This window comes from Columba livia, chromosome 1 (genome assembly GCF_036013475.1).
Source record: "Columba livia isolate bColLiv1 breed racing homer chromosome 1, bColLiv1.pat.W.v2, whole genome shotgun sequence".
NCBI classification, from domain to species: domain Eukaryota; kingdom Metazoa; phylum Chordata; class Aves; order Columbiformes; family Columbidae; genus Columba; species Columba livia.
Window position 1 is genome coordinate 21607823 of NC_088602.1, and position 25126 is coordinate 21632948.

The 25126-nt window shown below is 40.1% G+C and overlaps 1 protein-coding gene and 1 long non-coding RNA gene across 3 annotated transcripts in view; one reads left to right on the forward strand and one right to left on the reverse strand.

The window, feature by feature from the left end:
* SACS (sacsin molecular chaperone) overlaps window positions 1–17662 on the reverse strand; it is a 63506-nt gene extending 45844 nt beyond the window's left edge. The window contains exons 1-2 of one of the 2 annotated variants that reach the window (XM_065050030.1): window positions 17403–17662; window positions 10936–10999 (exon numbers count right to left, since the gene is read on the reverse strand). The gene's annotated coding sequence lies outside the window, so the exon portion shown is untranslated. The remainder of the gene's footprint in view (window positions 1–10935; window positions 11000–17402) is intronic. The other variant, XM_065050025.1, reaches the window with a different exon arrangement.
* LOC135578321 (uncharacterized) lies at window positions 13974–24449 on the forward strand. The gene is made up of 3 exons (XR_010469820.1): window positions 13974–14658; window positions 15850–16378; window positions 23259–24449. It is a non-coding gene; the product is annotated as an uncharacterized LOC135578321 (long non-coding RNA).
* The last annotated feature ends 677 nt before the right edge of the window (window positions 24450–25126 follow it).

A 25126-nucleotide genomic window follows, 5' to 3' on the forward strand; every position in this document is an offset into this window, starting at 1 on the left:
ACAGATTTAAGCAAACTGCCAAGCAAATCCAGCCTCATTTGTCCAGTTGTGAATGATTCTATAGAGAGATTAAAACCATTGGAGCCCCCCTGCATAATGGGTTGCAGCTGGGAGGGAAGGACCAAAGAAAAGCATTTTGGCTCCTGGCACTCTGTGGTGCAGCCATAGTTGGTAGACCAGGCCAGCTTATAGTGTTCTCCCTAAAACCTCATTAGTAAAATCACACATTAAAAATGCTTAGTTATTTAAGCAGCTTCAATTGTCTTGGGGAAGAAAAAACAGAAAAAAAAAAAAAGGTTTATAATAGAAAGCTAATTATGACTTTAAGAGAGTGTCTCCATAATTAGTGAGTGGCACACTTTCTCAGACTGCATTCTATTTCTAGGTTTGGCCTTTCAAAGATTGTCTTTTACTTTGTTGCAGTGGGGAAGCTTTTTAACTCATTGCAATTTTGCACGATTTCTCACATAGGACTGTACATGACTTGCATGCTGACGAGACTCCAGCTAAATCCATTATCTTAGTAAGACAGTAAGCTGCTATTTTCCCCAGGACACTGAAAAGCCCCTTGTATCAAAAGAACTGATATGTTGCTTGCTCTTAGTACTGACATCCCTAGAAAAATATCTTTGAGGATTTTTGACAATAACACTTTGTCCAGAAAATTGATAGGTCTAAAGTACCTGAAAGCAGCCTAGCTATTATTAATTCAATAAATAGTTTGCTTAGCAGAAGAGCAAGTTATATCACAGCATGAAGTGACATCTCTACACTGGCAAATCGTTCTGATAATCCTCGAAGGAGCTTGGTCTTGCCAGTATGGATGGGACCCAATGGTGTTAGTTTGCTACCAGATCACATTACAGTCCTAGAAAGATTTTGACACAGTCTTTTCTATGTTGTCTCCCATGGTAAGAAAGAGAGGCAGCTTGGCTGTCAGACATCAGCTACAGACAGAGCCTGGCACACTAACTTCCTGACCTTACACTTCTTCAGGGCTTGAGCGTACCTTATATCTTCATATACTGAGCTGCAGCATCTGAGAACATTCTGTCATTTAATTCGTTAGTATAGACATAACCATAAATGTCTCCTGGGAAAAAAAAAAAAACAGTTACAACCTTTGCCTACACCAGTTTTCTACTGTGGGATTTATTAGTTTACAAAAGGAAGCATTTTTTACTGGAGGATCTTATGTCTGTCTGTAATTGAATTTTGTTAGAGCAGGTTTAGTAGTCAATCTGTAAAAACAATCTTCAGTATTGTGGATGCCTGTGATTAGTTGTAAGGATGAAGCCATCGGCATGGGTGCTAGTGCATAGCTGTGCAAATACTTAATTTTGTCTGCAAGTCCGGTAAGTACATGTATATTAATACTATTCCATAAATTGCTGATGTGAAAACCATTAGAGGTTGTGTGATTATCTATCTGTTCACTTCTCATCCATACTTTTAATGTTGGAATTAGTCTAAACTACACATACTACATAACTTTATTTCTTCAACAATAACAACTAAATCAAAACTGTTAGTACTCCACCCAGCAGCATGGGGAGCATGTGAGAGCCATTGGAGCCACTGAACACAGACCAAAGCTTAGATGAAAAAACTTGTCAATAAAGCACAGCAGTAGCCTGTTCTTGATTTATGCTTTACATGGTTTATAAGCACAATTTGATCACAAAATCATTATTGCTTGTGCACGCTTCTGTTGGAATAGACAAGACAGCACAACAGGAGGTCTGTGTCCTCCAGCAGCAGAGCTGCAGTGAGAAGCACAGCATGAGCTGAGCTGGCCAGAGGTGCAGCATGGCTGTGTCACTGGTGGGATGCGCACAGCCAAAGGAACCACGTCTGTCTGCTGCAGACACGGGTAACCTTGGCTGTACCTGGCATTTCTCCTCAAGGTCTAAGGATACACCATAGCACAATCACCTCATGCTAATCACTCTCCTTGCAGTACTACAGATACAAATAGTCCATGTGTAAAGGGGGTGAGGGGTTTTGTTTTAGGACGTTCACTCTCACTCCCAAATGTTTCTTTAGTAAACTGTAAATTGAATGAAAAAATACAACTCGTATCTCACAAACATGACATCAGTTCAGTTTTACCAATAATGGCTTTACCAGCAAACACAGGGAGATGCACCTTGTGATACTATGAACTTGCATTCCTCTATATTAAACCCATGTGCACAAGAGAAACATCCCTTTAAATGGGAAAAAATAAGGATGCCTGGCAAAACTGAAGGCTGACAAATGTGTGCCAAGAGGGACAGAACAAGCTGGAAATGGAGTATGCCTGAGGTCTAATCGCTGATCTCAAGTAGCATGGGGTCATCTCAGGGCTAATCTGTAACCTCCTGTATACCATTATGAATACAGAATGGCTTCACTGTTTCAGTAAATTCTATCTTCTCCTGGATTTATGAGGCAGGAGTGTAAGACAGGTTTAATTCTCACAGTTAAAACCTCATGCTATGCAACAGCAGCAGCAGGTCTGAATGACCACACTCACCATGGCTATAACAGGGACTGGCAATGCTTTGTGCTGCTACACATTCAACTTTAACATTTATGGGCTGTGAACCAGGGTGAAGGGTTTGGAGATGAAGCCATATGAGGAGTGGCTAAAGTCATGTGTTTTTTTCAGCCTGGAGAAGGGGAGACTGAGAGGAGACCTCATGGTGGCTACAGCTTCCTCACAAGGGGAGAAGGAGGGGAAGGCACCAAACTTTTCTCTTTAGTGATCAATGACAGGACCCGAGGGAATGGCAGGAAGATGTGCCAGGGGAGGTTTAGGTTGGACATTAGGAAAAGGTTCTTCCCCCAGAGCGTGCTGGAGCCCTGGAACAGGCTCCCCAGGGAGGTGTCACAGCCCCAAGCCTGACAGTGTTCAAGAAGAGACTGGACAACACCCTCAGACACACGGTGTGAACTGTGGAGTTGTCATGTGCAGGGACAGGAGTTGATGATCCTTGTGGGTCCCTTCCAACTTGGGACATTCTTTGATTCTATATGTTAATGTGAACTCTAGCACTTTAACCACTGCACATTAGGAACACAGTACTCTGTGTATATGAAGAACAAGATAGAGGATCTTGTACAGAAATGAACCTGTATGAATACTAACATATGTAACCATTCATCCAGTTCCACTCCAGTCTTTCAGTCATGCAGAGTTTTAGACAGCCTGAAACAGATCTATCTGTATACAGCTTGCATGCCAGAAGAAGCAGCTAAACCTTGAAAAAAAGAGCATCCAGGTATCAAAAATTTGAGAAGACAGGCACCTCTTAATTACAAATTGTTCCTGTCAATACAGAAGTATACTGGCTTTGTTCAAAATGCATGCCTGTCAAAGGTTAAATTAAATTAAATCCTATCGCACAAGCCCAGGTACCATACAAATATACAGTGTCACTTCTTAGAGATAGCTGTTCTCCAGAAATTTGAGATGGGCCTGATATAGTGTAATAAAATAATGTGCCAGCAAGCTAGAAATGCTGGAAGTAAAGTAGATATGTCCATAATATGTTTATTGTCTAGACAGTTTTGGTGCAGCAAATTCAACTGAAATGAGTAGTCCAGGCCATCAGCAGATACAAATTAGTGTCATCAGTGAAGTATATGGCCCTGCATTTACACTGTAATGCACTACATGAGCTTTCATGCTTTACCACATGCAATTTTAAAATTAAACGCAAACTAAAAGCTTTCCAAAATGCCAACAATTTAATACTATTTAAACTATTTATAGTATTCATACTATGAATACTGTACTATTAATGATATCAGTGTTATCATTAATAAAAATGCACTCTTCTTGATTTTTATATAGAGGACAGATTGATAGTAGATGTAAAAAAGTGATTATTTTTCTAGAGTATGATAGTTTTGATGCATTTGGCATAGTAGGATTTTTTCCTTTATATACAAGGATAAAAATATTTAACAGATGGAAAATGGAGCAAATTTTGTAGTCATTGCTCTTTTGGAACAAATATTGTTGTTTGTGCCTACCCCTTCCAAGGTCACACCAGCAATGGAAAGAGCAGCAATTATCCCTCTTAGATCCCATAGAGTAGTAGTAGTAATAGACCAGCAACTCTATAATTGTCATAGGTTCCTAGAATAGCAGGAAGTTTGATAAACAAAGAAAATTCCCAGCTAAACCTGAGGTGATGACTATATGCCACATGGGAAGTTGGGGGGCAAAACCCATAGAAGACCCTGCCAAGCTAATCACAAATCTGGGAATGTATTTAACCTTGACCGCATGAACCAGATACCCAACCAGGTATTCAAGAGACTTTAATGACATCACATATACCAGCATATCTTTATGTACAACCTATCTGTAGTAAATCATCTCCAGTGCCTCAAATTAAAGCTGTAAAAAAAAAAATCCAAAACGCGCAGTCAGAAATCATAAGATACACCAATGTGTTGAAGGGAAGAGTCCATTCTTCCTGATCCCTGCAGGCACCAGCAGAAACCCAGAAGCAGGGGCTGTAGTTCAATCAGACAGTTATCCAATCTCCTCCAAAACTGACCTATCAGATACCAAATACATGCCTGTATATAATTATGTTAATCAATGTCTTTGAATGTATTCATTTTTACTTTATCTGCTCAAAGGACAAATCCTGTGGCAGGATGATTATGTACTGCTGGCTTTGCTATCATGCCAAAAATTGATAAACCACAGAGAGCAAAGTTAACAATATTTTCTAAGATGGTCCTTACAGGTAGCCTGCCTTGTTCACAGTACCTAACAACATTACAGCAGTCATCTGTAAGTCCAGGAAAGCACTAAGTGGTTCAGACTACTTCTGAAAGCTGTTTGACCCCAGATCCCAGCCTATTCAAAGGAGAGCATCTCTAATGCATTAAATCAGGCAGCTAGAGCAAGCCAGTCTGATTACGGTACAAAAATTTCCCTGGTCATGTGTGCCTAAATCCATAATATGCTGAGATCTGTCCACAGAAAGAGGGAGTGCTCCCCAAGATAAAAATCTCCAGCAAAGATTTGAGGGATGGAGTGTTTTTTCATAGAACAAAACCAGAACAACTTAGCTCAGTGCTCACATTTCCTCAGTGATTTCTGAAGAAGCGCAAGAAAGGCTTATGAAGGTGAATTCAGTGTGGATACATCTGCAGCACATAGTGGAAAATGGTTCAGAGTTACCTGAGCAAATGGAGAAGCTTCTAGCTCCAAAACCAGAAGCAGCAATGACCCTGCACTGCAGTGGCCAGAGCTCACAGACCTGTGGTTCTCAGGATGAAGCTGGCATCTCCTCACAGCTAAACACTGCATGGAGACATCAGCTAAGGTGATCACTATCCTGAGCCATGGAGCAAGTGGAAATTTGTCTCAGGGGGCAAAAAAAAAGAAGTACAATACTTATTCTCAAGAACAAGACTAAGTTAATTGAAAACAAAAATAGGTCCCATCCCAGCTTCATCTGTTTCTTTCTCAAAGGAACAAAGGAAACACAATTCTCAACTTGTGAATGTGCTTAACACAAGATTTGCAATACTTCACTTATGGAAAAGGTGACTCAAGAAGAATGACTACCTACAAACTGCATGAAAGCTCTAAAAATGACTTGTAATAATATGACTAATTAACAGTTTCATTCTGTGGTATTCAAATAATCTTACAGTAACCATCTGGGACTGTGTGGTTGAATTATGCTTAAAGCATTCTTTCATCAAATTCTAGTGAAGTACCCTTATATACTCAAAGAATATGTCTCAAAGTGATCTCTTTACAACACATGACAGCTGGAGAAAAAGGCTTGAAAAAAATCCCAAAACAGGGAAAAAGCCATGTGGTTAAATCCTCACTGCTGCTCTCTAAACTTGGAGGTTTTAAGACCTCTCCTCTGAAACTGAAAGCAGTGTGCACCACACAAAAGGACAAGCAGAAGAACCATTGGCTCTTAGGGTTAGTTCCGAACCATTTAATGTGTTTTCCAATGAAACAGGAAACTGAGGCTGTCTATGAACCATCATAGAGAAACCTAAAGAGCTCTGTAGTCACAAACATGAACAATGGGGCTATTAAGCAGAGACAAAATTGCAGGAATATGAGTTATGACTTGACTGCACAATACAATGCCATTTAGAGATACCCAGCTTAACTGATAAGCTCTGCTTGCTCTAAAGCAGGGTACATTAAGTCCAACCTAAACACTGGGTTAAATGCAGCTGTATAATTTCTAGTATCTGAGATAGTCTGGACTATCCACTGCAGCAGCACACTGTTGCCAATATCAGAGTTTATGAATTATTTAACAGTGAGACGTCAGTCTCTTGAGTCCCTGATGAGACATCTGATTAAGAACAGGATAGGAACTGAACCCTTGTATATAAAATACCAAAATTTGAAGATAATTATGTGAGCAGCCTTTTTTGTTAATCTCTGTAACTGATACAGGCCTGGAAGGAAGAGTAAGTGGTCAAGTGTTCTGAAAATACTATTCCCCAGCGGGGAGTGAGTACTTTTACAGATTTCCTTCTCTTTGTTTTTGTTTTAATTAGATTTTGTTTTCATTGCTAAAATGATTCTTTTAGCTACAAAAATATCTCCCTCCAGCACTTTTCTTCAGAAGTAACCTGGAAAACTCACAACTTGATTATTGTTTTGCAACGTTACTAGTGGCTGAAATACAAGCAAAACCACATAACCTTTGTGGTTACAAAAAGGCACTTTACAGTGCTGTACCCAGAAGACTGCTATCATGAAGTCTGAGAGTGCACTTTATGCAAAAATGTACTTAAGATATAACAGTAAATTTTCTTGTTTTAAGGATGAACTTAGGAAGAGTGTTTATTTACCACAAAGTCAGTTATGCCATAAATTCTGAATAGCTAATCTTGGTATCTGAATTCTTTATGTGTTTTGCCCCCTACCTTGTAAACTAACAGGCAGTTCAGGCTTAATTATACTGAATGAGAATACAACTTGCTTTAGGTGATCGCAAATAGTTAAGTCTCTGTGTTGAAATGTGTAAAGCAGAAAAAAATACACTTCGGAAAATTTCTTACCTATTAACTAAATCAAACTCCAAATAATTATAATAAACAATACATATACATATACATAATACAGAAAGTTATTCTTTCACACAATGTTTTAAACGTATTTTTTATTTTACCTTCAAGTAGAGTGTTTAGCTTATCCAAATCTTCCTACTAATCTTACTTCAACATTTAAATTAAGAGCAGGTTCAGATCTTTAAAAAAATTGTCTTCAATCAGTAAAATAAATTGATGTTTGATTCAGGCATTACCATTCCCTGAATGCTGTGTAATCTCAGCTATATGAAGGCCTCACTTCCTTCTCTGGCCTAACATCTTCTTCTTGGGTCACCTTGCAGCACAGATGGCCATAAGGGAAGGATGTTAGCCTGCTGTTAGGAGCAGCTTTGTTCTTAGTTGGACTTTCTGTCTTCTAAGGACAGTTCAAGGTCTCTTTTTCATTATTATTCTTATTATTGCAATTAAGATTGTAAAGAATTGTTTATCACAGGAATTCAAAAGTCCTGAGAAGAAAAGCTGTTTCTAGTGCTGAATTATTTTTTTTTCTTTCATTAAATGAATATTTATTGTTATATGGAGCTTCTCCTTTTTGTTTAAAGATAATTGGATTCAGGTAAAATTGATAGACACAAAACACAAACCTGTATCAGATATATATATAAATGTGAATTATTTATTTATTGTGTGAATGCATTTTGTAGTATGTCCTCTCACGTTTGAGGTAGATTGACATTCTCAGTCCTACAGCTCAGAAATCTGCATTTGACTGATAAAGCCTGACAAGGAAATATCAAATCTACAATTACGGAATATTCCCAATACTTTCATGGAAGGGAAGGTATTAGCAGCTCTCAAAGGAGCATTCAAGAAGCCAAGCTTTCTCCTCATACTTATCCTGTCCTCAATTACTGTTGCAAAGAACCTTTTTTCATGTTGAACCACTGGAAAGCTTGTGATGAGATGATCTTGATAACATCATGAGCCTGCCAAGTCATTTGCTCCTTCAGGAGGTATGAGATATACAGACAGCCCTGGCTTGAGGGATCTCCAGGTGAGACACGTGTGTATTGCTGACATAACTACATCTGACATAACTACGTCTTTGATTCATCAAGTCAAGGACCTTCACAGCAGCTTTGGACTGCAGATTTTGTGCAGTGTACCACTTCATCGAATGATGCATCTCTGCAACAGCTTCCACATGATTTCTGGGCACGATTTGAGATATGGCCTTTTTATTAGAAAGCCTCATGCACAACCTGTAATGGAGGTACTGTCACAGAGCTAAGTAGCTTTCCCTTTTATTCTTAGTGTTCAATATGGGAACCAAGATTACATGGTTAGTAGGCAAAAAAAATGTAGAAACTGAAATTACTGTAACTGAGGTAGGAGTTCAAGTTAACTCGCTCTAGTTGGAAGAAACCAGATTATCTCTGTCCCAGAACCCTGGAACACCAAATTGCAGTTTTAGTAGGAAATATTTTTAATAAATCAAACTGAAGTTAGTACTATATGACTGGTAAAAAGTGATCTGGGCAACTATAGATTGTTTTTGCCACATCAATAAGTGTTCAAGGCTTTAGGAAGGAAAGACTAATTAAAGACGTGAAAGCAAATGCATAATTTTGAAACACAGCAAAATCAACATAATAGCTTCCATTAAAAAATATTTTCCAGATAAAGGAAATGGCGTAAATCTAATCTCTTCAAGTTTTGAAACAATGAACTTGTCAACAACTATTAGTTAAGGAGAAAAAGATGCTCTATAGCAAATGATAACAAGAAGCTAATGAGAGTTCCCCACAGACATGACTTGAGACCACAGAGACAGCCAAGGGAATTAACAGCCTGTCCTCTAAGCAGAGACTAGGAGAAACTGGTATCTTTAGTCAAGGATAATGAAAGGGAAGATAGCAAAGAAAAAGTGGGATTATTCTTGGTATATCTATTAGATGGATAAGCACAGGAAAGGAAGACATTCTTTTTAACCTGTTAGATCCTTTGAGTACAAAATTACATAGGTTTAAATTACTCTGGAATAAATTTAACCTACAGTGAGAAAAAACGAATAATGAAAGCAATGAGGTTCTCGGGCAGCCCTCCAAAAGGAGATGCAAGCAGAGAAAAGTGTCAGCTTTCTTCCAAAAAAGGCTCTCCCAGCCCATGACATCAGATCCCCGCTCTCTTCCAGGAGATCCCTTCCAAGCCCACAGTGCTCCTCTGTGCACAGCCAAGCCCTGGGAATCACTTGGGACATCTAAGCTGACAGTGGCTAAATTTGTGTATCTGGAAAAAGGGGAGCTGAGGAGGGGCGAGGAGGAGCGCTCAGCTCTGAAATTCACATCTGCCCTCTTACCGGAGAGCAGCCGAGTTCGCTGGCCTGTGGGCCCCGTTACCAGGTCACTGCATTCACTCCCAGTTTCTCTAACAGAACTGGATAGAATGAAATTATCTTGTGTTTCTGGTATGGGAATTCTTTTGTGTTGTCAGCCCAGTGTCAACAAAGCTTTAGTTTAAAGAAATCTCACTTGTGCATCTCAGATTTTCTAAATATATGGCTCTAAACCAATAAATTAATGGATACATTAAGTGCAAAATTGTTTTACTGTCATCTCCTGAAACAGAAGCTCACTCAGTCAGCCAGCAGGGAATTTCTATGTTGATGCTGAAGATTTTGTTCTGTTTGCTTGCACACGGGCAGACCACAGGACTGCTCAATTTCAGGCAGAAAAGTGAAACACATCAATTTTCCCTTCCACCCAGATACCACAGGACTGCTTGATTTAGGGCAGGAAGCAAAATATTTTGTAACATCTGCTCATTTGCTACAGTTTCATAATAGTATCAAATCTAGGCTGAAGGTACTCAATCTGTTACTGTCATAAGGCATCATACACTCAGCAACCAGCTTGCAAATACGTAAGCTACCTGAACAAATAGACCAGACCTGTGAGGAGAGAAGGTATAATTTTGGACCAAACTGGTCCTGACCTATGGAAAAGTGTATATAAATTCCAGCAATACCCAGTGGCACTTGAGGAAAACTGAAGCCCTCTAATTCTGGCTTCCTTCTTTGAAGAGCTCTCAAGACTGGTCATCTCAGCCTCAGAGACTAAGCCATCAAAGATTGTGTCCATCAGGGCCAATCAGGGAGCATCAGATTTACAGTATCTTATGCTTAGGGCTTGACTGGCATGTGTGATTAATACTTGGTATTTAGTTGTTACAGTATTTGAGTAAAAAATTGCTTGCTTAAAGTGCAGAGACTTGCTTGGTATCTCAGAAAACTACCTTCATGGCAGCTCAAAATCCCCTAATAATGACAGTCTCAACACCCCAATACTGACCCCAGAATCATAGTCTTGGAAGCAGAGCCTGCAGTACCTGCTAGTAGGACATGGTGTTGCCATAACACTGAAATAGCTGTAAGACTGTCCATTTTTAATACCTCATTACCAAACAAGAATTCTCTAAGATATTTTTGGAAGAGGACAGTAATGAGGAAAGGCATGGTGGAGCTAAAGGCAACTGTAATTTCCTTCCTCTCCATTAGCACCAGCGGGTGAGGACACATGGCCACGTTATGTGACATGGTTTCAGACACAAGCTGCACAGTGCCTCCTCATCATCCTCACTTGATTCAGATCAGCATGTTGCAACCTCTGAACTTCCATGAGAGAAAATACTGAGTGGTTCAGTTGCAAAAATAGCATGAGAACACTAGAGACTGTCATTATTAGCCAACCAAAAAGGGAGGTCAGCTTTGTGGTGCTGGAGAGGAGCATGCATGAGGGCTGCAAAGGCTTTGAAAATAAGGACAGGCAGCTCATGCTTGCTGCTTAGGAAGAGAGGAATCAAGAAAAGCATAGAACAGGGTGGCCTTACTCTAGTGGCAAGTCAGGAAAATCATTTGCACAACAGCATCTGGGTCAGCATCAGCAGGGCAAGACTGTAATTACAAAAGCACAGGAAGGATGCTGTATTATAGTATTTAGGATCCAGGACAGACAGAAAATTCACTTTATGCAACAAGATAAAGTCAGAGACAGCTGTATGGCAGAGCAGAAGGATTAAGAAGAGTTTCCATCCTGCCCCTAATCAACCACCTACATTTACAGAAATGTATATAGCCTATAGACCAGCTGGACACTGTCTCTTTTTCCATATTGGAAACATATACAGCACTTAGACTGTGTCTACACTACTGCAGCCTTCTGCCCCAGGAGCAGGACTTAGCCCCTAGTCTAAATGGTACATACTGACTCACATGTGCTCAAGGTCAGAATCAGACTAGATCTGGGCCAAACACCCTGTACATAGCCCTGCTCCTGGGTCTCTGTGCCCCATGTGACATCCATGGCAGATTTGTAGGAGTTTTGGGGGAACAGTAGGATTCTTTTTAGGTCAAAAAGCCTGAAATAATGATGGTTAGATAGCATAAAGTCACTGCCATGGACTTAATGCTGCATGCCTCCCTGACTCAAGTCAAGGAGAGAGGCAGGTCCATAAGCAAAAAGTGGGGAATATTTTGCTGACTGTCTTCTCCCTCTGAAAGAATTCCACATAGATTTTATTTTCAGTTACACACATAATAAGTACATTTTCTTTCTTATCTTCCATTTTTTTGTAAAAGCAGCGGGAAGACACTCTTAAGATCACTACATAGTTACACAAGTATGGATAGTGTTTGACAGACATGACCAAAAGTATTTTAATCTATGCCATTTGTCAGCCCAAACTGATGACAAATGGTATGGCATTTTCTTTCTATGACTAGTATGCTTTTAAGCAGGGAATTTATCTATATGAATTTCTTCTTCGTAAGTAGGAGGGCTTGTCCCTAAATTGAGACACACTATGCTGAAAATTTTTGTCTAGGAATGCCAAATATTGCACAAACAATATTAACAAGAAATTTCACTCAGTACAGCATACCAAGACAGTGGGGAGAAAGTATTTTAAAAGCTGAGAATACTTAACTCCTTTGCTGATGCTGCAAACCAACGTGAAAGCACTGAAATGTAGCCTGTTTATTTAGCAGGTGTATTTCACGACAGCAACTGTTGTTGAAAAATATTCTCAGAACTGTGCCGAGATTTGGCGTGCCCATGATCTGACATCTCTTCCATTTCTTCTATTGCTTCACAACATACTTAATTCTAGATATTACTTTCTAAACAGGCATTTCAATTATCTTTTTTTTTTCCCCTAATTAAAAAGGCTAAAAAGGTGGCCTAACACTGAAAGAAAATGACCAAGGGCCAGATATGGACATTTTAGCATATGAAACAGAAGTAACATTATTCAGAAACAGCTATCTTAAGCAACAAGCGTATCATAAAGCTGCATTCATGAGTGCTTGCAGAGTGTTTTGAACTACTTGATTAAACAGCACCTTATTAGAGAAAATTATGACTAATGAGAAGCTTATAACAACAAAACTCTCTGCAAGCACTGCAATAGAAAGAAAGAAATGAGAAGCACATTTCCGAATATAGTTGCTAAATTAATAATTAACAAATGAAGCTCCACTGAGAGGATATTTGGAAGATTTTTATATTATAGTATTACAGTTGACCAAAAAGAACATGCACTTTGTTGTATTATTTTTTGGGTTTTTTTTAATAAAACTTTAAGAGCTTATTGTTTTTCCTCCTTTTACAATATGATGAAAGAGATGCCAGATATCAAGATGAAGGGGCAAGCTGGAGCCCCTTGGGATCAATACACTCAACTGAGTCTGAGCAATTTTCTTACTCCATCACGTTCCATAAAGCAAGCTGGTGCCTTTTGCATCCATCTATAACACTGATCCATTAGAGAAAGAAGAAACATAGTCCTCATTTATTATGTATAAGACAGAGCATGCACCACTTGTCTGACATCATCCTTGTCACAGCTAATGAGAAACTGAAATAAATCAGTTTTTGTGGCATCACAGATGAGGTGAAAAAGCTCTTTCAGGTCTAGTGATCCAATTTTCTGCAGCAGGGGACTGCTCTCTAACATACGCAACCAAACAAATCATTTATTGTGTTTAATTGTGTATGTCCTGAAGTGATGAGCTTTCCACATCACTACTGCTGTTTGTGGGAGGCCCCTGTGTACATGTACATATATTGTCTAAACATCAAACAACCAATATGATTTTTAAAGTTGTGTTTAGCATTGACAGAAGTAACAAAAAAAAGCAAACCAAAACAAACAAACAAAAAAAACCCAAACACCACCAAACAAACAAACAGAAAGCACTTTAAGTCCTTCAGCTCTTAAATTTAATTTGCTGTGGTGAATCAATGCTATTATGCTGGGATACTGCACAGCACCAATCTGCTGGAGTAACATGGCCCTATGCCAAGAGACAGGGATGTGTTTCCAATGCCAGTCCAATATGAAAATGAAGGTAATGAGTTGAAAATTACTTGTTATCACCTGGAACAAGACTCCACACAACTGTGCAGTTCAAAAAATCACCCTCCAGTGCCCAGCCTCCTCCATCTCCATGTGCAACCTGCTCTGCCTTAGTAGAGCAGTTGGACTAGATGACCTCCAGAGGTCCCTTCCAACCCCAACCATTCTGTGATCCTGTGATCTCCAGTCTATGGACTGCTCTAAGCAGAGAACCCAGCTCAGCACACGCCTGTCCTGGCCCTGTGCAGGCACAAGCTTTGCTGCACCTCTGAGCACAAAGGAGAGATAATGACCAGAGCAGATTTTCTTCCCTAGCTCTCTTATTTAGCAGCACAGAGATGGCCGGGGCCTCCAAACTCACTCCTGGGGAGTAGGAGAAATGTGAAATGCTGCTGGGAGACTGGGGCAGAAAAGAGAGATTGCTGTTCCAAAAACACCACATGAGGGTTGATTGGAAGCAGTAATTCACATAGGAATGGGCCTGAGAAGGACAAAAAGAACAATATGTAGGGGGCAGTTTATGGGGAAAGCACAGGTAGCATAAGCAAGGACTGAGAACACAGTACTTGCAATTCCCCTTCTCTCCCAAGAGGTTTCCAGACATCTGACATTAGCATTTTCTTTCACAGTGTGAATGATTTTAAGGAACAGGACTCGGTGACAGCTGGTGCACACTTGCAAAGCACATCAGACCACTCTGAAGCTACTATCATGTTCTCCAGGATCTCAGCTTACATTAGTTAAAACCTTACAGTAATTTCTGTTCATGCTGCAATGCTCCACCATGTACCATATATAACTAACAAAGAGATAGCCAGGTAAATTAGCCTGTCCAAGGTATGAGATGCTACTTTTGTTTCACTGAAGCTTTAACTAAAACTGGTAATTTAGATACTAACATTATTATTTCATTCTTCATGGGAGACTGGAGCATTAAAGCTCTGACCTTTCCTATTTTCCACCAGCTGTCTTCTCTCAAATAGGTGGTGACTGGGATATGCAACCAGCTGTATCATTCTCCTGTAAGAAAAAAGAAGCCAAACCTTACCACTGAGGGGATCCTGGGGCACATATGTGTCCCCCTGAGAGGTCACTAGAGGAGCTCAGAACACCTGCCCCATCACATCCTGAGTAATCATCACTTTCCAGAAATGATGCCTTATTTTGGATTCACATGGGCAGAGACAATTTCTACAGGTAAGTTTGGGGAAGACAGCTAAGCCTGATTTATTTCTACTCTGACCTTCATGGCTGCACATTTCTTTGTATGTAAACACATGTAGATCTCCAAAGGCAGTATGAAGCCTTCCTTCTTCACACAGCTCTGGCGTACCTTCATCACAACCAACAACATACTTGCTAAAAATTCCAAAGAATAACTGTTTTCCATTGAGCTGGTCAAAAAGAAGGCAAAAAATACTAATAAGCTAGACCACCCTATTTAAAGATTTAGTTCAAGAGTGCTAAAATACAAATATATCCTCTAAATACACAATTAGAAGAAAAATCTGAATATCATCTACAGAGAAAACCTACTGTACCAAATTAATGTGCAACTTGTTATATTTCTTAGCTGAGGCAGAAATAATTGCTGAATAATTATGTGTATAACAAAAAATATTGCTGAACTAATTATCACTTATTTCTAAAAAGACTGAGTCTTCCAAATACTTCAAAATCTGACATGCATTTTTTCAATTCTGTGCATTGCTCCAAGGGTTTATATAAACTGGGCAGCTAGACATTATTTAAACTCTTCAAGAAAATGCTCTTTTGGATTATAAAAACCTACACGTTTGTATATTTTAGTATAAAAACTCATCCTGTATTTTGGAAATTGTGCATTTGAGATCAGGGTCCAAGCAGCCCCCAAACATTGTGAGGCACAATGACCACTGGCTAATTTTAGGTATGTATATCAGTTTTCCTGGAAGTGCCCGTGTTTCCATTGATTTTAGGGGGAGCCACAGGCAAACACCATCCTAACTTGAACATCTGAGTTCCTCCATATTATTTTTCTATTAATCTGGGCCTGTTGCCCTGGAGGCCATAAAAAATCATGTCTGAGAAACAGGAAAACAATTAGGAAAGAGGAACAGAGAAAGAAAAGGTTTTCCAGTTGACCCCCAGAATGCCTGCTTCACCCTAGTGTAGTTCTGCTGAGAACAATGGAAGTACACAGGAGCTGAACTTCTCCCACTGTATTCACAGAACAGTAGGCAGCCTATAAAACAATTTTATCTAATTAGATTATGTCATGGTCCTGCACATTTTCAGTATGGGAACAGAAATTCTCTACGTGGGATTGGGTTTTTGTATTCTTACAACTTTTACATGACAATGCAAATGATTATTCCCTTAATCTTTGGAAATCCTGTTTCCAATTAGAGATGCTGCTTGATGTTGGGAGTCTGACAATCCTGACACAGGAGAGGAAAGGGACAAGAACAACCACAGACAATACCCCAACCTCAGTATTCACATTTACTGCTGGAGCGCTCCCTAGGTAACAGTATTTTGTTATAAACTCCTTAAGGGATGACTTGTGATACCGTCAATCAGCCTCTGGTAGCAAGCAATAAGTTGTTTTACAGAAAAAGCTGATGGAGCTGTAATACCTCTGAGAATACAAGGTGAAGGCAACTCCAAAAGCAACAATGGGAAAACCGGGGATTCTGCCTTACATCCCCACCGAGGTGATCAGCGTGATGGGGGCAGAAGTGTGTAGTTACTTGCAGGCATCAGCATCAGGAGATGCAGTTCTGCCAGATCCCAAAAGAGATGCACAAAAGAAGACTCCTCCTTGCATCATCTGCTCATCCTCAACAGGCCTGCACAGGCTGCTCATCACAACTACCCTGCTGTCACCTCCTCTGCTGCTGGAGCGAGACCTCCCAGCGGTTTCTGCAGCAACTGGGTAAGTAAAAAGGTACAGCCGCAGAAGCCATCAAATAGGTGACATTCTTTGGTTTAGAGCAAGTCACCTTATGCAGTACTTAGACAGATGAAATCAAAATTAATATTCTCATAAAATAACAAAGAAAATAATCATTACTTAGGTGTTTTTTTGCTCTACTGACATGAATAGTTTTAGCTGGTATAAAGAATTTTGCCTAATTACAAAAAAAATTGCTGAGAAACACGGTGCAGTAAAGTTCCTCTAGCTCTGCTTTTTGACTTGGTTTTAAAACTGTACTAGATCATTAGAACATATGCAGGAAAAAAAAAAAAATCAAATCATTTGCCAAAGAACAAGATACTAGATTTCCACAAGAACAACTGTCTACATTTAAAAATGCATACATCTGCTTTAAGTAGAAACAGCCCAAAGATAGGAAAATGTTCATTCGTTTAGTAATAAATCATACTTGGCAACCTCTTTGGGACAGCTATGTTAAGAACCAGCCTCCAAATGGTAACACGCAAAGCTATTGGAATTTCATAAGCTTTCTACAACTGCATACATAAGAAAAAAATTAAGAATAGAGCATTTGGTATGAAGTAAGCTTGTGTAACAAATAATTCTAGGATTTTTTACAATTAAGTCAGCCATTGTAGTGCGAAAAAAATGTGTTGTGTATCCCAGTGCTTGAAAGGAGCTCTGAAATTCAGAGCGAGGCCTTTGGCCAGGGCGGGTGGTACTGCAGCAATCTGCCAGCAGCCCTGGAGAGCAGAGCCCAGGCAGGCCATCAGGAAAGGAGAACAAGCTGATGGGCAGAGTCCTGTGCTTCACTCACCCTGCCAGCGCACTGCAGCTCCTGACTCACCCAAAAATCCTGTTGAGACACAGATGATACAGCTATTCGCCCAAATACACTATCAAATGTGTCACAGTCAATGCTTTCTCCACCCATGAGTGCTAAAAGCATTTGAATATCCGTAAAACCTCTCCCACAAACAACTGCAGTGACCACGGGATCTGCTATTGAGCTCGTACTTACAGGATCAGCCGGGACAAAGCTCGGTGTTTTTAACTATTTCTTCATAAACTGCTTCCACATGCTTGTCTGCTCATTGTGCCATTTCTTCCATTGGTTGCTTGTGTTTGACAGCATCTGGACCGCAAAACGATCCTTTTCCAGCCTCTTTTGCGAAATCAGCGGGCTGCGGAGGGCTGCTGAGCGCTGCTGCAGCCTCTGGGTCTCCCGGCAGCCCAATGCAGCAGAGCCTTTAGCTCCCCCTTCCCAGCCTGGGATTGTCTGTCTTTGTGTGTGTGTCTGTGTGTGGTTTGGGTTTTTTTCTTTTTAAAGAGATATGATCCTTGAAGCACAATACAAACTGCAGGCACAGGGTGGTCGTCGAACAGAGAAGGATACTGAGACAGAAGGCCAAAACAATACATTTTCAAGAGATACTATTCCAGGCATGGCTTGCATTTGAAGTAAATACCTTTTGTGGTTTGTCCTGTTTCAGTCAAATTTACTTCCTGATATTTTGCTGCGTTATTTCTTCACTTTTTCCATTTATTTCATCTTTTACAACAGAAATAGCTGATTTTCTATCTGTTTCATGCTTGACCTATCCAGTTATGTCAAATAATGTTTACTTTTAAAAACGTTCATTATTTGAAGAAGTGCTCTCTGAAAACTTCTGTCTGTATAGCAGCTTTAGTAAATACCCTTACTATTCTGCTTCTGCCCATCTCCGTTACCAACAGTGTGCAGTGCTCATGCTCTTTAGGACTGCCTTAGAGTAATTTCATCAGTGCTGATTACATCAAGACTCAGAATACTATGTGGTACCAGTAGTATCCTCAGTTTGGTTTCTCTTTTCCAAGTTGGCACAGGTAGCTGCTAGCACTTACTCATTTTAAAACTTATCTCCTTATGTACTTCACATTCAGGTGATTGGCTGTGCGTAAAGCAGATCTTGAACAGAAAAAAAGATCAGAGTGAACAAGTTAAGGCGTTTGTAAGATTTTTAGATCTTAGATCTCACCTTAGTCACCCATCTTGACCTGTCAGGTTGTTCTCCAAGAAAAGCATAGAAACCTTTCCTTTGAGAGCTCTTCTAATCTTGCCAGTCCTCCTGCTTTGAATTCCATGTGTCAGTGCAGTGCTGTCCCTTACCATGGTCCAGCAACCCATTGCCTCAAACATACACTTCAAACCTCTGTCAGTCTTCATTTAAAATACTGTACTAATATAGAACTTCACAAGAGCTTCAGGACTGGCCAAAATTATTAAACTAGGGATTCTTAGGGAATTTGGAGCTCTTTTTTGCTTCAGCAGTCCTTGGCTGCACAGAAGATGCCCTAGAAATAGCTTATCTACAGGGTAATGCCCACAGAGGCAGAGAAAACAAATACTGACAGGAAGAAAACACAGCGCTATTGCAGAAAGGACTCCTCCTTAGAGAACTCCTGAACTTTACTATGACTCTGCAGCTTTTGGTTAAGAAAAAGCCTGTTCCTCTGCCAGGGAGCTGAGGCTGACTTCTCTCATGTTGAAGGTTAAAGTGACACTGAAAACATTAAGAGGCATCCACAGCATTGTATAAAAAGATATATTAATCTTCCAAGGAAAAGGAGCCTGTTTCATGTTAAAATACATCTGATAGTAAGTGACATTATTTGTGTTACCACAAGCAATTTACTGGAGGAGGCCAGCATCCTTATATTTAGAGCCCTGATCATGAAAGTTCAAGAAGTACTGAGCATAAGTAAGCAACAAAATTTGCCCTACAGTAATGATTTTTGTAGCACTGAGATCATGGAAACCACATTTTTCTGGTCATCACATCTCAGCTTTACCATGGTCAGGGTAAGAAATCCTCTCTGAGCTCAAGTGAACAAAAGGGCATTGTAACCAGGCAGAGCAGACTGTTTAGCCAGGAAAACATGCAGCGCCAGTCTCCAAAACATTGCCCCGCTGGATAAGCTCCTGCAACACAATGATCTCACACAGCTGTCGTCTTGCTCCTAAGTTTAGCTGCCGGACACATGGGCTCCAACGCAGTGGCACGTTGAGAATGACGCCTTGCTTGCTGAGCAGGGCACGTGTGTTGGCTGCAACTGCCTGGAGCTGTGCTGGCCACACAGGAAAGGAGGTTGGCATCAGCCCTGTTTATCAATGTCAGATCCTGAAAGCAGAAAAAAATCCATATAGGGGGTGGTATTGAAGCCACCAGTGACACAGGAAGCATCACAAGGATGGGAGACAGTGGAGAGGCAGGACATTGAAAAGAGAATGCTTTAAAAATATTCTCTCACAAATCCTTTTTAAGCATCAAGCACGAAGAGTCCTCCTTTGAAATTCCCTTCCTAGAGTGAAAAAATAGATTGGGAACTGCTAGCATTATTAGCAATCTTCTTACGGAAGAATGTGAGCTGAGGGCAGTTCTGTGTCTGGAAACTGAACCTGAAAGAGCAGCTGGGCTTCCTGCATGAGAAGCAGGTGAAGGGCAAATTTCCCCTCCAGGGACATTTTAAAACAAAGACAAAAATAAGTATTTGATGGATTACTTCACCATCCAAGCTGTGAAAATCAAGTAAAATTAGAAGTCTCATTACCACTGCTGAGTCTGTTATGACTTTCACTGATGCTGATGTGCGTGAAGTTCAGGCACCTACTCAAATGGGTCACCCACAATGCTGATGCCTTATAAAGTTCACCCGCCTCCTCCCTCAGCCAGAATCATTCTCCTTACTTCTCTGCCACTTTCATTTTACCTCCCTCCTCCCAAAATGGGACACCTTCTATCACACAACACACTCAGTATTGGCAGTCTCCACATGATGTCCATGGAGGAAGAGGCACAAAACTGCATCCCCTGTTACCCCTCAGGCACTCACCACTGTGCAGCCCAGTGGCTGTGGTGGGGCGGGGACAGCTGGGCTCCCATTGGGCAGCACCAGGCTGGGGGCAGCCAAAAACCTGTGTTGTCACTTCTGCAACAAACCATGTCACTGCAGTGCTCCAGGACAAGCAAGTGCTTTCATCGTCCACATGCAGCCCACAGCCACCAGCACAATGAGCGGAGCTGAACTATCCCTCAAATAGCAATGTACTGCATTTGCATAATGGACCCAGTTCAGAAGTTATGAGGGAGCTTGAACTTCTTTTTACCTTTCTGGAAGATCTCAATAGAGGTGACCCAGCCATTATGAGAAATATGAAACAAAAATCGATATCTTAGCCACAGTTAGTTTTCATAAAGAGAGCTATAATTCCTTGAGAATTTGATTAAATTTTTCCAGCCATTGCAAGATCACACTCCTGAGCTGTTGGAGGAAAAACAGCAATTTCCTGTTTAATCCAGCTCCCCACCCCCTGGCTCAACCTCAAATTAAAGGGGATAAAAATTAAGCTTGGCCATAAAACCTTCCTGCAAAATCCATCTGTTAGTGACCTGTACCATGCAACAGCAAAGACTAAATGGATTATTTGAAGTCAATGAATGTTCAACAGATAACTAATTAGTGAAAGGTTCAGATTGGATATTAGGAAAAGCTTCTTCCGTGGAAGGGTTGTCAGGCATTAGAACAGGCTGCCCAGGGAAGTGTTTGAGTCACCATCCCTAGAGGTGTTTAAAAGAGGTTTATATGAGGTTCTTAGGGACATGGCTTAGAGGTGGACTTGACAGTGCTAGATTAATGGTTGGACTCTGATCTTAAAGGCCTTTTCCAACCGAAATGATTCTATAAGCCAAATAACAATCTGAGTTAATTTCTTAAAATACCAACAATAGTGAGAGAGTTTTTATTGTATGAAGTTAAATATCTGGGACTGCATTAGTTGGATGATGTAGTAAGATCACTGTAAAACTTAGAACGGCAAACACTTAGCACAGCCACTCCAGTCGTCCCAAGTGACTCACATATGGTTTGAAGGCACTACAGGGAAAAGAAGTTTTTAAAAAAGAAGAAAGATGGGAAAGAGGTGATGTAACTGAAAAGTATCCTGTACTGTGAGTGCCAAGACTCATAAGTATGATTCTTTTTTAAGTTAAAATAGTGATTTCTGCATTTTGTAATTGATCATATTTGTGGTAGACCTCCTGTTAACCTTGATAAGAACACAGAAATGTTAAAATTAACATTTCTAGGCTGTGATCCAGGGTGATTAAAATACCATCTTGCCCAGGCAATTAGCGCCACAACAATCATAATGCCAGCAAGGTCAGGCTATTAGTGTTTGGGTGATTAAAATACCAGCCTGGTCTTCTAGAGCCAGAGTGATTAGTATGTTGCCAGCCCAGGCTATTAGTGTTAGCACCACCAATGGTGTGGAATTTTATAGTCCTTTGAGAATTTAATTTAGGCTCAGATTAGCTTGACATGCTGCTTTTTCATTACCTATACTCTTCATCATTGAAACATACATCTATATTTCAAATATTTACGGAATTGTAAGAAAAATGTTTTGCTGCATTTTACTACTGCAATAGTGGAAAATTTAACATATTGTCTCGGTAGGAGGAGTCGTAAAAAGACTGGGTTATCAAGTAAGAATTCCAAGCAGGGAAATTAGAACAATGATGAAATGTTTTCACCCTCTAAATGTAAATGCCAGCTCTGGCAGTCCATGGCATGCAGCCCGGACAGAGCCATGCAGGCTGACTGACCCCCTGTGCCCAGGGCAGTAGGTGCATCAGCTACTGCAGTGCACTGCAGCCTTCTCTGCCTCCTGGAACCAAGCAAGGAAGAGCTGACTTGAACACGTGGTTTTGATACCAAGTGTTCAAATTCAGGCAATTGGCTTTTTCTATGGTTAATGCTGTGAACACCAACAGAAGGGGCAAAACTCTACATTAAGGGCAAAAAGGCTGTGGAGGATGTACTGGCAGAGACCTTGTCTCAGGCTCTCCAGAGAGGTGGTACCATGAAGAACCAGCTTTGCAGAAGGAGAAACTTACAGGAGACTGAAGCCATGTCACAGCAGGTAGTAAGGCTGTAGAGCTCAGAGCATGAGTGTAAAACTCAGAACTGCATCTTAAGAACAGAATAGGGTTCATATATATGCAAATATATACACTGTGTACTATAAATATATATTCACAAATGCATATTGACCATTTACTGCTACTTTTTTGCTATCTTTTAACCAAGTAATCAGTTTATTCATGCAGTCTTATCCTGGGACCATTTAATACTCCTTAAAAATCTTTGCCAGTGAACTCAAATGCTTCTTCCCTTATCCACCAACGCTGTAACCCTGTCACGGAAGACCATCAGATTTGTCAGGCACAATTTGTTTTGAATGAAGCCATGTTGGCTGTCATCATTCACCTCCTTATTTTCCATGTGCCTGAGTGCAGTTTCTAGGAGAATCTGCCCCATGATCTTGCCAGGCACAGAGGTGAGACTGACCAGCCTGTTTCCCAGGTCTTCCTTTTTTTCCCCTTTTTAAAAATGGGGATTATATTTACCTTTTCCAGTCAATGGGAACTTCACCAGACTGCCATGACTGCTCAAATATGATAGATAGTGGCTCAGCAACTTCATCTGCCAGTTCCCCCAGGACCCATGGATGCATCTCATCAGGTCCCGTGGTTTTGTGCACCTTGAGGCTCCTTAATGGTCTCAAAAACCTTGTGAAAGTGTCCTGTACACATATTGAACATACCAGCATATAGTTCCTCATCTCCCTCTTTGAACAATTTCTGAAAAATGGTCTCATCAGTTGCTTTTCTAGCCCTTCTAGAATCAAAGGGTTTTGAAACAAAAATTGCAAGCATGGAGAGTTATTCAGGTATTTCATTCCTGAGTTCTTAAATTAACTTGTTTTTGAAAATGTCTAGGTGAAACATCTAGCCCTGGTAATTTGTTACTCTTCATTTTATCTAATTTTCTACAGATACTTCACTTCAAGGCAGCTACTCTGTGTAATTTCCATCTGGAAGGATGCCAGCATGGAGTTTTCCCTGCACTCTGTTGTGATGAACATAGATGCAAATGACTGGTTCAGCTTTTCATGATATGGGCTTGTTTTCTTTCTTTACCATGGAAGGGCTTTATGTTTGAAAAATTATGTAGAACTAGCTTTATGCTTTTGCAGGTCATTCCTCAGTAATTAGCTCAAAGCTGTGTCACTCCCACTCTTGGCTTATTTATAAAAGAATAATTTCCTACATGAGAAGATGTTTCGCCTAAGTAACGGTAGCTAATACCTTCTTAAACATGATGTCACTTGGAATGTAAGATAGGCATGACCTAGCATTAATTGTGATGTTCAATAGTCAGTGCCATGATTTAAATGTGAAGGAAATACTCTCAGAGAAACATTAAAAGATCCATATGTAACAATTTTCACACACCTTGGCAGATATAAGTAAAGTTATGGAAAACATTTCAGGGATCTCTCATCTTTCTTTCATGTATCTGCTCTGTACCTGTACAGAACAGGAAAGCCGGCTGTGTGAAATGAGGGGTGTTAAACTGGATTTTGAAGACAGATTGGTGGCGAGTCAGACTGCAGTGTCAACAAGCCTGCACCCTGCCTCCATCCTGCAGTCAGAGAAAATGTTAATTACTATAATTAATAATATAATACATAAAACTTGCATATTATCTATATTGTGTATATATTCTATACATAAATATATATAATGTAATGTTATGTATTTTGTTTATAAATACGTTTCTTTTAAAAATCTATAAAGTAATTTTATGACCATAATCACGATCATAAAGGTTGTTGATGACCACTATCTGCTGGTGTGGCACAGCCATGAATAAGGAAAGTGTGATGGGGAGATATGGGAGACAGAAGATGGGAAGTTATTAGTGAATGAAAGCTATTTGCAAGATTCTACGTGATTCTGATTTATTCCTGGTTAAGTAGGATGCCAAGAAGATGCAGAGAACAGTTTCAGAGAAACCCTAGCAGTATAGTTAGAAAAGCAACATTCACCTTGAAAAAAGAGGTTTAACTTGCACAGATGTAATGGGAGAACTCCGATCAGTGAACAATTTTCCATTATAATCTTCAAGTGATGCTATCTATCTCCTTTTCATTGTCAAGGAATATTTCAATTTACCAGGAAGCGCAGACTTTCTTAAGGGAGTAGATATTGGATGGAGTTCTCAAATACAAATAATAAGATAATAAATAAAATAATAAATAAAACTATAAATAAAATAATGGCTGTAGCAGCACCCCTACTTCTGATACTCTCAGAGCCCTCAGACTCAGTGGTAGCACTGTACTCAGGTGCACTCTACAGCTCCTTTGGGATGTTTCCTAATAGCCTCATGGGTTTGTACCAGAGTTGTTTCTAGTTTCCTCTAGCAGCACAGCACTGCATTTCTAGCTACTCCATAAGAATATGAAACTTTAAGACTGGCGCTTGCTTTATTTGTTTAGATTTTCAACTGTTTACAACATCAGCTACCGACTTTTTGATCATGCCCATTCTTTATTATAAACTGCTGTGGTTCCAAGGTAAGGGTGAGCACAAGTTATGCAGTTAACTTGGTCATCCCTACAAATATATATATTCCCCTAATGTGTGTGCATTCTGTTAGTCACCCTACTTTTCTGGGTCTAACTGGATTCCTCTGGAAACCAACAGGCACCTCTTCAGGGAATATTAATTCCCCTAAGACTCAGATTCTCTCCGCCCTAAGTAGCACCTGATTCCCAACATTGCACTTCCAATGTCTGTTTAGGTTATTACAGACTGGTATCAGAAGCCTGACATGTCTTTCCTTGGCATATTCCTT